This window comes from Passer domesticus, chromosome 4 (genome assembly GCF_036417665.1).
Source record: "Passer domesticus isolate bPasDom1 chromosome 4, bPasDom1.hap1, whole genome shotgun sequence".
Classification (NCBI taxonomy): domain Eukaryota; kingdom Metazoa; phylum Chordata; class Aves; order Passeriformes; family Passeridae; genus Passer; species Passer domesticus.
The window spans coordinates 77,350,261-77,366,654 of record NC_087477.1 but is presented as its reverse complement, the minus strand read 5'-3'; the positions used below and the strand labels follow the sequence as shown (position 1 = coordinate 77,366,654).

The following is a 16,394-nucleotide window of genomic DNA, read 5'->3' as shown; positions in this document are numbered from 1 at the left end:
GTACCCAGACAGAACTAACTGCTCCCAGGTTAGCAGCAATAAAATATCACCCAGTGACATCTCTGTGGAAGCACACAGTGCATTAAAATAAATCCCAACAATAGGCTCGAATTGCGTAAAAAAATCTCACAAGCCTCTCGTTCTCCATTTTATGTACATGGCAGACAGCTTCCATTCCCTTTATGGATATATATATAATCTTATTCTGAGCAAACCCTTTTATTCCACTGAAAATGGTGTTAATGTTTCTGTTAATATTTCTATTAGAATTTCTTTACACAATAGGTGGCCATAGAGCTGAAAAGCTGTCAGAAAAACCCTGAACACTTACCACTGACCTAGCAGAACAGATTTACAATTAAACCATCTTAGAACAAAATGCATTTTTCCTCCTAAAAAAATTCTTAAGTTTGTTCTTAATCACATAAAAAAAAAATAAGATACCATACTGATTTAATCAACTGAGACATTCACAGGACAGTATTTATATATCAAATTTTCTGAAAGCCAAACTCTTCTGGAAGAGAAAATTGAATCAATCCTTTACCATGGGCAGTGTCATACAGAACAGACCAGCAAAATGTTTACACAAAAAAAATGAAGTCAACCTGAGTCCTTTTGGGGTGAAATGGTCATTATGTGAAAAGTTAGAGCAAGTGATGCAGATGGCTATAGGCAGAATGGGAGCAAGATTAGACAGATGGGAAACCATGGCACTGGACAAATACTGAGCATAAAAAGGGTTGAAGCCACTTCCCCTCCCCCAGCTCGGAATGAGTGCATTCAGGATATTTTTATCCAACTATTTATTGTGCTCTTTTGCTCCATCTGCCGGCTCAGCAGCAGGCAATGCATTCCACACCTATTATAATAACAATACCAAATAAAAAAGGAAGATAAAAATATGAGTGAAGAAATATTAACCAGGGTCCATCTCACGAACTTTTATCCACATATTGTCCTTTGCATTTATAGACAGATATCCAGTTGTCTTGTCTTATACTTAAATTAGTTACTCCAGCTTTGTGGGGCATTTTCCCTGCTATATGCTATAAGCCTAAGATGTATTTTGTCATTTACATTGTTAAGCAACAGAAAATGTTATTCTGAGTATGAAGAGTTTTCAGAGTTCACATTAATTTATTTCTCCACAGTATCATGAAAAACAAGAAGTGGAAGTATTTTCTTAATACTGAAAATCATAGTAAATCTGTGCACAAATAGATTATCCATTTATAGATTGTCCATTTACATGGACACAGGTGCTTATTTAATAAATCAAATTCTATTAAGGAAAAGGGTCTTCCCAGGGTACTGTTATTACACCTCTGGAGGGAATCATATTTCACCACAGACTCAAAAACTGGGACTGAGTGGGAAGCAAAGGGGTCCTTAGTGCATCTACTACCTAGAGTAACACCCACGTCACCCCTTTTAAAAGCTCCTAAAGCAACTTATTCCAGGTAATTGACCTCCAGGCATTGAAACAATTTTGCTGAACAGTGTAATAACGTGAAAGCTACAGCCGAAGTGTTCCACACTCAGAGGTGCACACCACATGAACACGTGGAGTGATTTTAGGTGGCTGAGAGCACAGAACTCTTGGGCTTGCAGCAAACCAGAAATACCCCATTAGCACATTAATGGACCAACCTGCAGCCCTGGTGAGCAGAGGTCACCTCTGTCCTGCCCTCCTGCCACCTGCAGCTTTTGGCCCAGGTGTCAGCAGGTGAAGGTGCACAGTGGAAATGTGCACATCCCTTAAATGCCATTCACTCTGGCAGAAAGGAAGACATAAATTAATTGCCACGCTGATAATTTTTTGGCTGCTCAAAGTTAAGCACATGCATAGCTATAGTAAGTAGGGGATTGCTACTTTTTATTTAAGTCTGGCAATTTGATTTTTTCACTTGTCAAAAGCACATTTAAATGTGACTAGATAAAAGCGTGGTAGGGGTTGGAAATTCTGGTATTCTTGTGAATGAGAGACAGAGGGAAAATATTCCAGTAAGGCTGAAATTTTTCTTCCTCTTATAATATGGATAAAGAAAAAAAATAGGAGATGGAATAGAGCCAGAATATGAAATCCATTTTGCAATAGGACTTTAACTGAGATAGTAGTAATTTTTATGATATCAAGCTCAGTACTATTCCAAAGTTAGTTCTCCTTACAATTCAGGGCTTGTGGAATAAATGCTTGCTCTGCTTAGAAATTCTTCCCTTATTACCTGATCCCTCTCAGAGGCAAGGAGCCAAACCAGCCAGTACTCTGGCTTGACATGGTGCTGCCATTCATAACATTTTAACATTCAAATACAGCTAAAAGTTTAAGCTTCTGCTTTTTTATTCAGATCATATTAGTCAATGCTTTTCTCAGTGGTTTTGGGAATGTCTCAGATCCTGTGAGAGAGCAGTTTAAGATGCAGAAGCTGCCAAACATATAAACAACAGGAATGACGTTTTTTGGGAAGTGAAAACAAACATTCCGTATTTCAAATTACACTAATAGATGACTGCACAACTCAAACCTCAAAGCCTGTGCAGGCTGTATAAGGTATCAAGTATCTATCTCTATGGCACCTAAGTAATAACAGGCAATGTAAATCTAAATTGTGTATCTGTTGTCAGTTTAGTGTGATTTCTAAAGAGACAAAAGTCTCTTGAATTTTATTTTTTAAAGCTGTTACTGAGGAAAATACTATCCAACCTCAGCAATTTTTTTTCCATTGATGTTTTGATAATGTGTCTAATTTTACACTGTGACAGCTCCCACATTATTCATCTAAGGTCACACAAGAACACTACAAACAGAACAATGTTCCAGAGGAACTCTGAATAACTTTATTGAATAACAGTCAAATTGGAGTTGTTTAGCAAGATAACAGAGCACGGATGTGGCAGCACAACAGCAGAATTTGCCTCTTCCTGGTACCTGTTGTGTGAGGAACAAAATGGGCTCCATCCAGAGGAGCATTCCCACAGCACCACCTCGTGCAGGTGTTCCCAAATCCAACTGTAAATTAAATTATGAGTGGTGGTGGGGTGTGTGGGTTTGCTATGATCTGTCCTTTACAGTCAGGGCAGCAGAAGGTCTGTGCTACCCACCAGAGCCCAGAAATTCTGCACAGTGAGAGGGCAGGGAGTGAGCAAAGGGTGACCGAGACAAACTTTAAAAAATATAACCACAGAAAAGCTTGGAAAAGGCTCCCAAATCATCAATTCCACCTGTTAGTACTGCCAAGGCCACCACAAAGCCATGGCCCCAAGTGCCACATCTACATGTCTTTAGAGTATCTCCAGGGATGTGACTCCACACTGCCCTGGGCAGCCTGTTCCCATGCCTGACAACCCTTTCTGTGTAGAAATTTCCTTTACATCAAATCTAAACCAACTTGGGCCATTTCCTCTTGTCCTGTCACTTGTCACCTGGGAGAAGAGCCTGCCCTGGCTGCACCCTCCTGTCAGGGAGATGTAGAGAGCAGTAAGGTCCCACCTGAGCCTTCTTTTCTCAGGCTGAGCCCCCCCAGCTGCTCCTCCTCAGACTCAGGGTCCAGACTCTTCCCCAGCTGTTCCCTGGACCAGCTGCAGCACCTCTATCTCTTTCTTTTCATGCAGGGCCCAAAACTGAACACAGAGACATAAAAGTTAAATTCCAGTCTTCATTAAGATCTTTCATGTCTGTCCTCTGTTCCTCAGTTTCTCATGTGGCAAAAGAATAGCTCACAGAACTTTTTATAAAATACTACAAATGCATTGCTTACTAATTATTCAATACTTTTGTTTATGCACATCCCCAAAATCCTTCTCTAGAATTTCAGATGATGGTATTATAGATGTCTGGCTTTGAGAAGTCAGCGAGACAGCAATTAGGGACTGGCTTAAATGAAGAGCAACACATATAGATTCTATATTAATTAGAGAAAACTCATTTCTACAAGTAAAGATTTTTTTCCTCTTCCTTCCAAATATTTATGCACTCATTTAAAACCCAAGTGCAACTGTGTAATACAGCCAGCTTAAACAATACAGTTGAATGCACGGTTAGAATGCAAAACAATGTGAATTTAATGTCTGTGGTACTGAAATCTAACACACATTTCAGGGGAAGTGCAGTAATGCCATGAAGCACGACTCCTTCTCCTGGGCCTCAGTGCTTATTGCTTGTGGACTTCGCAAGATGTTAGAAACAGCAGAAAATCACAAAGTCTTTTCTCAGTGGAAATCGTGAGAAGAATATAGTTTCTTCTGACCACAACAATAAATGCTTTTAAACACACAAAGTCGTCAAAAGACTTTCTAAGCAACTCAGAAGAAATCACTTCAGACAGGATTACTACTTTGTATGTATATCCAGAGCCCTGCAGGCATACTAGAGTCAGATTTGTTAATTCTGCACTAGTCTGCTTTGACTTTACCACGGGGCTTTTGAAATGTTAAAAAAGAGGAAGAGATTGAAAACATGAAGCTTAAAGAAAACTCATATTGCTTTATACTGTAAATATCCCCTGTCAGGAACTGAAGAAGCTTGAAGTCCTTTCAATTTTGTCTGGCCATGATCAATCTGAACAATTTTTCTCCTTTTTCTTTAATCCATTTCCATTTGCAGAACAGCTCAGTGCAGAAGATTCCCCAAAACAATGGAAAATCACTGTACACAGTCTGGGACCCAGCACATTGATGCACATGAGCCCAAAGCTGTTCTTAGGAAGAGGATAAAATACCGATGTGCTGCCTTTAGAATATCCAACCCTTTACCTATTGATGAAAATTAGCAGTGCCAGTGCTCTCAGTGAAACTTTGCATTTTCCACTGCAAAAGCCCAGCCCTTTTTCTGTGTCTCTAATATCTGGACTCTGGGAGGAAAGTTGTCACCAGCAGAGCCAAGGTAATGCATGAGTCAAGGTTGGATCCATCACTTATGTTGGAATTGTTCCCTCCCTGCCTTGGCTCTTGACCTTTCCCATCTCCAGGCATGGCTGCAGCAGCATGGATGTGAGTTTTTAGTGCAAACATGGTCTAAAATTCTTCTGTCCCAGATACAACACACACAAAATACTTATCTTTTCAAGTGTTCACAGCACAGTTGTTCACACAACTGTCAGCCTTGGAGGACTCATCACCTACTGCCCTCAGCTGAGGACAGCCCTTCCTGGCCTGACCAAACTCAGCACTTGTAACACCTCACTCCTGAGAGCAGGCCCCTGCTTTTCCAGATTTAGATAATTCCTAGAAAATACCACTGACACCATGGACTGACCTGTATCACAAGGTGCATGAGGTATTATGTTTCTCCTCCTCCAGTCTGAATGTGAATAAGAAATTTTAGATTTTTTCAAAATTATCTCAATGAGGCAATGAACAAGAAATAAAATTAGGGATTATCATGATGATTTAAAATCAGTTAGTATTGGTTTTATCAATCCTTTTCCATCAAGGATTATCTGTTTATTTACAATTGGCCATCTCTGTGTCTTTGAAGAAAACAGACCTCACATCCTGTCATTAAAAGTCCTCAGATGCATTCATCCATACTCAGTTCAGCTTTATCCATATATCCAGCATATTTATCCATGTGCAAAGGATATGACCAAAGAGCATTACTACTCATAACTAACACATGAAGTAGGTAAAGGAAAATAAACTTCTGGAAGGTTCTTATCAGTAAGTTACTTTGATAGCTTTTATGAAGAGAGGAAACAGTCCTGGGAAGGTACTAAGGGAAGTTTTCTCAAGTCTAGCTGCAAAGCTGGAGGCTGTGAATCTCATCTTGCAAAATTGGCAGAAACTTCTCCTCCAGTGCTGGGCTGTTTGGTACAGGAATGCCATCACTTTTAAGAAAGTGTCTCAGTATCCTTAGAAACAAAGTCTGTATTTCTCAAAAGTGACTACTACTTGGGCCTGCAAGTGATGATAATCCATCCTCTGAAAAATCAGACACTTTCATGTTCTCACACAAACATAAAAGGTACCAGAATTTTCCAGCTAATTCAGAAAGTGTTGGCCCAGAGGTACACTTTGGAGCTCTGCAGACGCCGTTCTCTTCCCAGCTTAAAACACTGTTTAACTGAGTTAATAAGCAACCTACTTCTCAAATTGCTGGAAAGCAAAATGTACTTTTCTGTACTTTTCAGGATTTCCAGGTTTCCTAATGAACAGCATTTTGACAAAGTACTTTCACACCCTAATGCTTTCTCCCTTGATTTCACTACACATCAGACATCCCACTGTTCCAGTCCACCCAACAATACACCTGTTGTTCCCAGTACAAGTGTTGGCGTGACTAACAAAGCCCTGCTGTTCACACTTCAGTTTAAAATGCCACATTCTGTAGATCCTGAAATAGTTTGTTCTGATTTCAGAAGAAAAATACATTATTTAGGACATATGCAATAAGGAATCATCACAGCATTGCTCTCGAAAAAACAATGCTCATATTAGCACTATGTACAGAGCTATGCACTTACAAAAAAACTGCAATCTAGGAAGTCCAAAAGAAAGGAAACTTCAAAATCTGAACTTTAGTAGAACCCATTTGGTTTTCCTACAATAATCCATATCCAACAAAATACACTCATACACCATCTATGCAAATGAGAGCCTCGCCTGGGCAATGAAGCTTAAACTACACCTAAACACACAAGCATGACTCAGGCAGTGATTTAAACCTCATCAGCAGTGCAAGGAGGGAGATAAATTAATGCCCCCCCCCCCTTTGAAAATTGAACTCATTATGAAACCTCAGTTAGAGAACAACTTGACTGCAGCCAACCTGACCATATCTCAAACCTTCTGTGTGAGCGTAAGTGGGAAAGATAAATCCTGGTACATGTAGAATAATACCCTGATTATTTATTAAAATGTGCTTTTCTCTATACAAATGTGTTAGATCCATATTAGGTTCTTTCCTATTAGGTAAAACTAATTTATTTGGTATAAGGCAAATGGAGAAAAAACGAGACCATTTTAAAATCGCCTAAGGTCACTTCATGGGCAAAACAATGTATTTAAACTGCAGAGATGACAACATGCTTAATATGACTACACAGAAATTGCTTCCTTGATGACAATACATTAAAATCCTCATTGAATATTCATAGAATTTTTGACAAGATTGAGTGACACGTAATCCCAGCCCCAGCAAGCACCGAGTTGATAGTCTCCCTGTGCAAGGATAGATGCCACACCAGCCAGGTCATCTTTGTTCCTCCCAGGGCCAGGAACGGCTGCACAAGACATCCCTGCTCCAGTTTTTAATATCCCATCAGGCTGACACAAATGGAAGAAAAGAAAATCAAATGTACAAAGCTCCTCTGTGTATCGGATGCCAGAGTGAGGAAGAGCCTTTATCACAACGGTACAATAAGTGAGTGGAAGAGCTGCAATTTCCTTATAGTGACAGAAAATTAGAGAAATAGCAAAGAAAAATCCTCTGAGTGACTTTCACTTACTAAGTTACGACCTCTGCATGACAAATAGGTAAGCAGAGTTTAAATGATGTGAAATATGTCAATTCAGAATGCATTAGGATGCCATTAACAGACAGTAGCTTAGACATCAGGAAAATATTAAGATGGATAGATCACTTAGCAACAATAGGACAAAGGGGGTTTTAATAAAGGCAGTGCAAGACAATGCCAGACTAATGCCAGACTAATGCCACCAATGATCCAGAGCGCCTTTTTTTTGTCAGATGTGCACCAATGTGATAAAAACCAATTGTCATCGAGGCAAACAAGGGCAGACTGTTGAAAAACAGTCAAGCCAAAGCCCTGTCTATTAGTCAAGTAAAAAACTTGACTGATAAGTTCTGTACCAGTAATGCAAAGTGATTAATACCATATTTCAACACCACAATAAAACTGTTCCATAATTTCCTAACTGCAGAAGTGATACACAATGCATTGCTCATGCCATCACTCCCATGTCAGGCAGAATCTATGACAACTCCATCTGATGCAGCTTTTGGATGACTCCAGGCCACAGTGAAGAGCACTTGTTTGGGAAACTGTATTGCTCCTCTTCGGGGCACTGGGACCCGACAGAAGTTTACAAAGGAAAATAAATTGTATGCAACTGTCTCACATGGTTAAATTATACACTTCTAACTGGTTTTTAAGCCTGGAAAACAAATGAAATTCTAAAATACTTGCAGAAATACCAGCCTGACATGGGGGACAGTAAGGAAGACATACACGTATAACAATGCACAGTAACAAAAAGGAAAAATAAAATTCAGAGAATTAATTTTCTCTTGTTTACTTGTAAGCCCCAGGCTGACATCTCTGTAACAGCTCCAGCCACACAGTTGCACCTGGTAGACAGAAAACTCTCATTTTTTTGTCATTCCAGACCATTTACCTTTGATTTTTACACTGCTGGCTATTCACATGAGCTACTCACGAAAGCATCTTATCTACATCCAAAAAAGGAGGGTGTTTGTACATATCCAGAGATACAGAGGTGCCAGCAATGCCCCTTAAAGCCATCACTTCCACCAAGTGCAGGGACATGACGTGCAAGGTTCAGAGACTGCTCTTGGTCCTGCCTTCAGCCTGCCAGCCCCTTCAGCTGTCAGTCAGCCTGATGATGTGAGTATGTCAGTGATGTTTGAGGATATTACAATTCCTCCAGACTGAACACCCAAAAAAACCCCCAACAAATACCAATCAAAACAAGAAAGAGCAATTCTTTCTGCTTGGGAAATTTCAACGTTCACTGGAAATAAAAAATCAGTTGTGACAAGGAGGTGTTGTGAGGCCAAAGCTGTGCCATGTCTGAACAGGCAGTAACATCAGCAAAAATAATGGTGGCAAACATTTCTGGACATGGAGCCTCACACAGAGTTGTCTGCACCTGCAGCACCAGATCCTGCCACAAAACCCCTTTGGAGCAGGGCAGCAGGATGGAGAGAAGGATGAAGGCTCAGGAGCCACAACCCCTCTGATACATCCACTCCTTCTTTACAATGACACTGTTTTAAGTAAGTTGAAAAATCTTTTTAAGCGAAGAAAAAAATCATTTGCCAAACCTTCAGCTACAAGTGACAGGCAGAGCCCAAGTACAGCAGCTTTTTATTTTATTTTTTTTTACCCCACTTAGATGACAGCTGTAAGTGCAGACACCTGATAGCACAGACAGTGACAGCAACACGCTGCTCTACGCCGTGTACCTTTCACAGACAAGCTGCTGCTTTCATTTGCTACAGCCCTGCTCAATGCCTCACACAGCTGCAAACAAATAATAGCACTTTTTAGGGAAATAGCTCCACCATAAAGGTAAGGAAGGGACTTCTGTGCTTCTACAGACTGCAGAGCTGCTGCCTCTGTTGTGATTTTCCTAGTGATAATTCTCCTCTCACAGCCCAGGCTCAATTCCCACAGAATCCCTCTGCAGAGGGGCATGAATTGCAGCCCAGCTGCACTGCTGGGGGTCACAGTGAGTAAAAACAGAGTTTTGCCATCAGCCTCTTCTGCTCCTCACTTACCTGAAAGCAGAAACAGGTTCACTGGCTTAGGAAAACACCGGATTTTATCATAAATCACAGAATGGTTTGAGTTGGGAGGCGCCTTATCTCGTTCCAAGCTCCTGCCATGGGCAGGGAGGGACACTTTCCACTACACCAGGATGCTCCAAGCCCCATCCAGCCTGGCCTTGGACACTGCCAGGAATCCAGGGGCACCCACAGCTTCTCTGGGCACCCTGTGCCAGGGCCTCACTGCCCTCACTGTGAAGAATTCCTTCCTAATATCCCATCTAAACCCACCCTCTGTAGGTAGGCTGTGTCCTGTGTTTTTGCAGAAGCTGGCATTAACAGGCTGCAACTCTGCAACTGCTTTGATGAAAACTATTTTTTTTCCCCAGTATTTCATACTTGGCCTTTTACAATCAACTGTGGTACCTAATATTGGTTTGGTTTCAGTGTTCTTCATCCTGCTGGGAACAGAAGAAGAGGATGCTCTTAATACACTGCCCTGTGCTCCTACTGCAGAGGATGCTCCCATGACTGTGGTTTCACCATCATCAATCCAACCCCTTCTGGCATCAGGCAGAGATGAGCTGTGGATGATGAGGGCAGGCAGCTTCACCTGAAGCAAACACTCTGGAAAGTTTGAGTAAAATCAGTCTAACTACTTTTAAAAGTAATTTTCATTCACCCCTGATAAAATCAGAGAATGGAATAAAAGAGATGAAAATGCAGTGTTGCAACTGGAAGTGCTTGCAGAATTAGAGAGTGGCTCAACTCAACAAAAAAAACCCCAAACCACCAACACTGCACTTTTTTCTCAGAACTTGCTAAAAAGGGATGATTGCTGACAATTTCAGACAATTGGCCAGATCACACCTAAAAGTTCCAAACAGCTTTTGCCTGGTATTTCACAGTGCTTTGAACAAAAAGCCCCCTGCAGCACACGGGAGCCTCTACCCCATCCCTCCTTGGTTAAATTACACTGGATTTGTTTCACACTTCATACAAGCATTTTTTTCCTCTCTAACTTTCATTTCCCCTTCTTTTAATGTAGACAACACTGAAGATTAAAGTGTATTCAGGACAGAGGGGTTGAAAGTTGGAAATAAACACAGGGAAACTTTGCAACAGCAGAGGAAATGAAAAATTTCTAGTCACAGGTACTTCAGTGTAGCCTTCTGCTGCATGGGCTGATGGCTCGGTAATTACTGGCTCTGGCATTATTGTAAAAATTACTCATTTTCTTCTAATTACATCCAATGTGCATTTGTACACTCTGAATCACCTTTACAGAAGAAACAGGATAAATGGGGGGAAAAAATTATAAGTTTATAATTGGCATGCTTCCAAAAAGCAATACATGAATGCAAACCCCACTTTTACATCTCATTTAATATAGGCTATATTTTCAGCAATGCTTTTTGCACTCACTCAGTTTTAACCCTCTGTATTGATTAACTCCATCTCATTTCATACATGCTGTATTTTCAGCATTTTTAGCAATTTTTTTTCATTCACTAAAATTTAACCCACTATATCTACTTGTATATAAACATGAACTAGTCATGCAGCATTAGAAGTTACAAGTGTTTACCTGTTTCACTTCTCAACCTTAACTGAGCACCAACATTCATTTTCTGTATTTAATAAATATACTGGTTTACTTCACTACCCAGGTTTGTTCTTTCCACAAGGTGAAAGCATTTCCCCAAGAATCCCCAGAAATCAGTGTTAAAATCTGCAAAAAACGTGACTCTCCTTTAGAAAGTTATTTGGAAATTTTCCTCAGAAAATGTTCCTTTCCCCACTTCTGAGTACTTCACTGATTCCTTCCATTCTCCAGTCATGTTATCCAGGTACCAGGAATGTCTGGAAAGTTCTCAGGGTGCTCATGATGCCTGCAAGCCTGAGGGTCTGCTCTGGAAGAGCACATTTGGAAGAAAAGCCTTGCAAAGGGAAGTCCAAACTATATTTTAGAGACTTCAACCAAGAACAGGAACAAGAATCTCAATTTGTACAACCAGGGACACGGCACAGCCAAGAGGGCTCCAAAATCTCCCCTTGCCAGGGAAGCTGATCTCTGCCTCACAGCACCTTGTCAAAAAGGCTTTTCCATCAAAAACTTTCAGGAATAACATCACAGAAAATCAAACCTTCCAGACCTCGCTCCAAAAGCACATAAATCCCCATTTAGCACCACTCACTTGCAGGCTCTGATGCTGAACTACACAAAGTCTCCAGGTATATTTTAAAAAGCCCAAATTAACTTGATTCAGTAGCTACAGGAGCTTTGCACTATTTATCCAGCTGCAAGGCCACTTGGATGATTTGTTTTTCCTAAATATGTGAATACTTTGTACCACTATTTGTTAACTGTTTGATAAAATAACATAATGCAGGAGGTGATGAACTCGGCACATCTCTGAATCTGCCACCTCATCCTTTAGCCAAAGGTTTCTCTTTGATTTTGGCCATCAAATATAAAATAAGCAGCAGATCTCAACAGATAACTCACTCAGTAGTTACCTGTGGCACATAAACTGCACAGTTCCAGCAAGGCAAAAAGGCTGATGTGAGCTTTCACAGTCCAGCAGCTGCATTATTACTAACACATTATTAAACAGCAATTATTGATTTGCCTGTTCCATTTTAGTTGGAGCCTAAAGAAGCTAACACAGAGCACAGCTGATGGGAAGGGGCTGGGCTCTGCTTTGTGTTTTGTTTGGTTCAAAAAAAAAATTCTTAAATTTTTCCTTAACTCAGGATTCAAAGCTTCAAACCTTTAAACTTTCACTATATAAATCAGCAAATTTTATGTGACTGAAAATAAAAACAAAGATGGATTTAAAAATTAAATCTCTAGAAGAAAAAGGAGCATAAAACCATAAAAGTATGATTTCCAAGTATTGCAAAGTGTGAGTTAAAAGGGCTCAGTCAGCTTCCCCTCTCTGTGAAAGCTCACGGCTCCACCTCAAGTAAGTAGAAAGCACCCATTAAAGAAAAAAACCCAACATTTCACATAGGAGACAGGACTGGTATGCATTCACTTTCCCTCCAGGATCTCCAGTCAGGACCATGACAAGAGCAGCTCTCCAAATACCCCAGAACATCCGCACTGCAGCACCTGATGTCTGGCTGACACTTTTTTAAAGCTTCACTTTCAGAAAGTTTCCCTTCTTTTGGAAGAACATCCAACTTGCATGGATCCATAAAGAGCAGTCAGGGATTGCCTCACAACACATACATGGGGTGCCCAAAATACCCAACTAATTTCTCAGATTTCTATGTGGAGCCTTTTGGTTCTGAAGCTTCCCTTCAACTGTCCATGCAGTACAGAAAATTTCTGCAGATATACAACTTTTATGCATGCAAGATTCACCCCCAGGCTCCTCTTACACAGCTGGAATTTGTAGATGTATGTCTAAGTTCCTTGAATGGTATATAGATATATTATGGCTATCACCTACAAAATCCCACATCATTTGATAGTATTCACAGATTCATTAGAGAAAACCAACAACTTAGCACAGACAATTAACACAAACATTTAGGAAGCAAGAAACAGAAATTAGTAGTTTTTGTCTAAGTTTTCTTGAGCAGCAGTAAGAAGCAATACATCTCCAAAAGAAAAAAACTAGATAACTTGGCTCCCACAGATATTAAGCCACAAGCAGGAATAATTACAATCTGCTGACCTGTGTGTGTGAAACACTGAGATGTACAAACAACACAATCATGGCTTTGTAAGTCACAGATGAAGAAAGTGTAAGTACTTCCACCCATTCAACAGGATTACATCAAATTTTTCAATCATCAGTTAAATGCATCATTCAACATCCCTGTTTTAGTGTTTTCTGAGACATCGTGATCTCTGCAAGTATCTGCATCTTTCATTTAAAATTACTTTCCAAGCAGCAGAAGAAATTGAAGTAAACTGAATGAATTTAAATTCATTACCAATTAAGTGTAATTTAATTCATGATTCTTACAACTTTCTCGTGAGAATTGGGAGCTGCAGGAGGGATGCATACCTGACTGATGGGGCTTGATTTACTGCTGCTGCCCCCCCAGGAAATCACACACAGCTATATATAGCCAGCAGAAACCTCTTGGCCCAGAAAAAAAGATGTTTACAGAAACAGATTTTAAGAACAACATCTGCGTAAGAACTGAGCATGTGTTTCTAAAAAGGTAACAACATGCTGGCTTTTAGGAAGATAATTAAACCCCCAAAATTAGCATCCTGGATGGTTAATCAGAGAGGCTCCAGCTCACATGACAGAGCTGGAAACCTAAATAAAAGGCAAGAAGCATCTAATAAACCAGATGAGATCCTGATTAGCCAGATTTCAGAGGTTATAGGTGTCAAAAATGTTAATTATAGGTTTATAAAATGCTTGTACCTGATTTCCACCTCTGTGAGCAAGCCAGTGAGTCAGTCAAGGTCCTGGTTTCACCAGGGGACAAGATAAGGAGGTGTGTCTGACCTACAGTCCTGAACAGGGATGGTCCAGTGAGCAGAGAGAAAGCCACAGCACAGAGCATCCCACTGGCTCCTGCATTTTCCTGCCTTCCCCCAGCCCTGCACAGGTTGTTCCTCCTTGCTCCTGCTGGGGAACGTGCAACAGCTTCCACCAGCATCACCCCCTGCCTTGCCTCCACATAGGCACCATCCAGGTGCTGAGAAATGTGTCATCGTCCTGAGTTACACTTTAAGTTTGCACTTGGAAATACCAATTGAATACTTTTATTTTTTTACCAAAATTAATTTAAAAAATTTGCTCCCAGCCAGCAAAGAAAAATTGTATTTGCGCTGACCCAAATTCCTGAGGAGTTACCCATAATAATATATAATATAGGATAATGCCTAAATTAGCTACAACACACAGACCTGGCAAGCACTTGTGGGAGAACAGGAATGCCCAAGTATTTGCCTGAGACAGCCAGTGGAAAAGGTGCCAGCACTCCACAAGAAAGGAGAATCCCAGCAGAAAAAGCTTGGCCCAGCCTAACTCAGCTGTGGAGCCCCCAAGGAGCACAGGGGTCTCATGGCAGTGAGAGGTGCAAGGAAGCTGTGGAAAATCTGCTGTTCTTCATTCTTCCTGCATCCTTCTGAGTCAGCAGCTTAATTCTACTTGCAAGAGCTGTGATGAGTGAAGAGGGTGGTATACATAAAGCAGATTACTGTCCAGGGATTTAGAAAGAAAGCAGTAGGTATGGGTGTGAGCAATCTGGTCAGGAATTAAATTTGACACAGAGCAATATCAGATATAACAAGATAACATCTGTGAAATTCATATTTGAAGATTATGAAGATTCAAAAGGTCTTAAACATGAGACTTCTACTCCTTTTACTAACATTTTTAAATTGCTTTTTTTGAGCAAAGAAACCCTTCCCCTAGCCTAACTTTATTCAAGGTGCAGAAACAGAGATTCCACACAAGCATATGTTAGTTATAAAACAAGTTTTCCTAAAATTCACAAAAGAAAAATAGTACTGCATCTGGGCTTTTATAAAATATAAGAAAATATAAAAATATTTTCAGCATCTGGAACTGATCCACTCAGCCCCTTGGGGCTGCTCAGATATTCTGCTGCTATCGACTCTCCACTCAGGTCTAATATTTCAGCAGAAAAAACAATGAAGTTGGGAAAACTTGCCAATATTAACTATAAACTCCACAAAATGAAAAGCAGATTTTTCTTATTATCCGAGCTATTACTCTTTTCAATTAGATGACTAATTGCATGACTATTCCTTTAAATTAGGTGACTTGGAAAAAGAGCACTTTTAACTATAATTTTTAAAAAATCTCTTGATAGAGAAGTAACTCAGGTAACTGCAGTTCCCACCTTTAAAATCTGGTATGACACAGCTTCATCACACTCTACAGGTGACTAAATAAAAACATTGATTAATCAAAGTTTATCTTCCACATCAAGCTACAATCAGAGCAGCAATTCAGCTGCAGAGGACTTGTAACAAGCCATGCTCTGGGGCATAATAATTTGTTTCCTACACTAAACTGGCTGTATTTATATATATATATGTATTAAATGTCTATATATACTCCTGAATATTTATTTTTATATGTGTGTCTGCACTTATGTGCATATATAAAATATATATGTATATAAAAGCTCAGTACCTTTTTCTTTTGCCTGTGGTGCTCATTTCACAGGAGCAGCTGCCCTGCTGATGTTAACAGGATTCCAGCACTATAAATCAAGAAAGAATCCATCCTCCCCTCAGCCTGTGGGCCACACCTGGGAGGTGGAAGAGCAGTGCCAGGGCAGCAGCAGCCACCCAAGAAGCTGAGTTAGTGCAGCCACAGCTCCTTCAGACTCAGCTCAGCCCTGGCCCTGCAAAAACCAGGCTTTTGAGCTGTGAATTTAAAACCAGCTGGGTGTGCTTGTGGGAGCTGTGAAATACCCAATAAAAACACCACGTGGGGATACCCAGGAATTCTCCTGGCTGCTGCCAGCACCAGTTACCTGGCAAGGTGTTTTCTTGTGCTCTGGAGATCTCCTGGTAGATAAGTGAAACTCTGGTCTGCATTCAGGCTTTCTGCAAACTTCAGCTGCATCTGGGCTTGCTTTGCTACAAAAGGTGGGGTCCCCATCAGCCGGGCAAATTTATTACCCTGTAACTCACAGTTCAGCTTTTCAGCTGAAATGGCTGGCAGAACAATTCAGGCAAAATTGCAACTAAACTGCTGATTTTCTAATTGGAGAGGAGTATACAAAATCCAGAGCCTTGTTAAAACAGATTTTACAGAAGTTCTATGAAATCTAGCGTTCATAAACATACCACTGCCATTTGTAAAATTCTATGGTAACTACCTGTAAAAAAATCTATCTGTAATATGGAAAGCAGCATGGTTGACAAAGGACTTGCAATGTCTTGGACTTATTTAAGAGTCTCCTT

General features: G+C 40.4%; 1 protein-coding gene and 1 long non-coding RNA gene across 7 annotated transcripts in view; both read right to left on the bottom strand.

Annotated features, from left to right (window-relative positions):
- Window positions 1-16,394, bottom strand: part of CTBP1 (C-terminal binding protein 1) — a 235,412-nt gene that overhangs the window by 103,513 nt on the left and 115,505 nt on the right. The gene's annotated exons all lie outside the window — the stretch shown is intronic.
- LOC135299637 (uncharacterized) lies at window positions 13,870-15,841 on the bottom strand. The gene is made up of 3 exons (XR_010361603.1): window positions 15,616-15,841; window positions 14,358-14,610; window positions 13,870-13,961 (listed from the first exon to the last, which is right to left on the bottom strand). It is a non-coding gene; the product is annotated as an uncharacterized LOC135299637 (long non-coding RNA).